At 37.5% G+C, this 1108-nt stretch overlaps 1 protein-coding gene across 1 annotated transcript in view; it reads right to left on the bottom strand.

The window, feature by feature from the left end:
* Positions 1-1108, bottom strand: part of Vps50 (VPS50 subunit of EARP/GARPII complex) — a 113808-nt gene that overhangs the window by 59794 nt on the left and 52906 nt on the right. The window lies entirely within an intron of this gene.

Genomic DNA, 1108 nt, shown 5'->3' with positions numbered 1-1108 from the left:
AAAAAAAAAAAAAAGAAAAGAAAATTTTGTCTTCTTTCCACTGGATGTTTTAGCTTCTTTGTCAAAGATCAAGTGACCATAGGTGTGTGGGTTCATTTCTGCACCTTCAATTCTATTCCATTGATCCACCTGCCTGTCACTGTACCAATACCATGCAGTTTTTATCACAATTGCTCTGTAGTACAGCTTAAGGTCAAGGATGGCGATTCCACCAAAAGTTCCTTTAATGTTGAGAATAGTTGCCGGGCGGTGGTGATGCACACCTTTAATCCCAGCACTTGAGAGGCAGAGGCAGGCGGATTTCTGAGTTCGAGGACAGCATGGGCTACAGAGTGAGTTCCAGGACAGCCAGGGCTACTCAGAGAAACCCTGTCTCAAAAAAAAAAAAAAAAAGGGGGGGGGAATAGTTACTCTTGATGAGGATATTTCAGTGTTATCGACATACTCTACTTAAGTTAATTCAAGGTCTTATTATGATACCAATAAAAAATATCCAGTGTCTCATGAAAACCTAGCATATGGTGGAGGTGGCTCCTCACATCACTAGACAGTTGCTTTCAGTATTCAGCAACTAGACAGTCAGTAGAAAAGTCAAAATTAGACCCATGTCATACACCATGAATAGAATAGTAAGAAATCTAAATAAAAACTATAACTATACAGCAGTAAGTGAAAATATAAAGCATTTCCTTTCTAATGATACAAAGTTCTCTTCTATAACCTCAACATTCAAAGGTAACAAAGCTAAAAGTTGATAAATTTTTACATTGAAAAAGCAGAATTTATGTGACCATAAACAAGTCAAAATGCAAAGATATAGTTGAAAAAATTCACACACATATATAAAGAACTAATATCCCATGTGTAGACGGAATTCTAACGAGTGAAAAGCTGGATGTGATACAGCAAACCAGTGGCCAACATCAAACTAAATGGAGAGAAACTTGAAGCAATCTCACTAAAATCAGGGACTAGACAAGGCTGCCCACTCTCTCCCTACCTATTCAATATTGTACTCGTAGTTCTAGCCAGAGCAATTAGGCAACAAAAGGAGATCAAAGGGATATGAATTGGGAAGGAAGAAGTCAAATTATCACTATTTGCTGAT

Source organism: Mastomys coucha, unplaced genomic scaffold (assembly GCF_008632895.1).
Source record: "Mastomys coucha isolate ucsf_1 unplaced genomic scaffold, UCSF_Mcou_1 pScaffold20, whole genome shotgun sequence".
NCBI lineage: Eukaryota > Metazoa > Chordata > Mammalia > Rodentia > Muridae > Mastomys > Mastomys coucha.
Note: the sequence above shows the minus strand (reverse complement) of the source record. Positions and strands in the feature narration are given on the sequence as shown.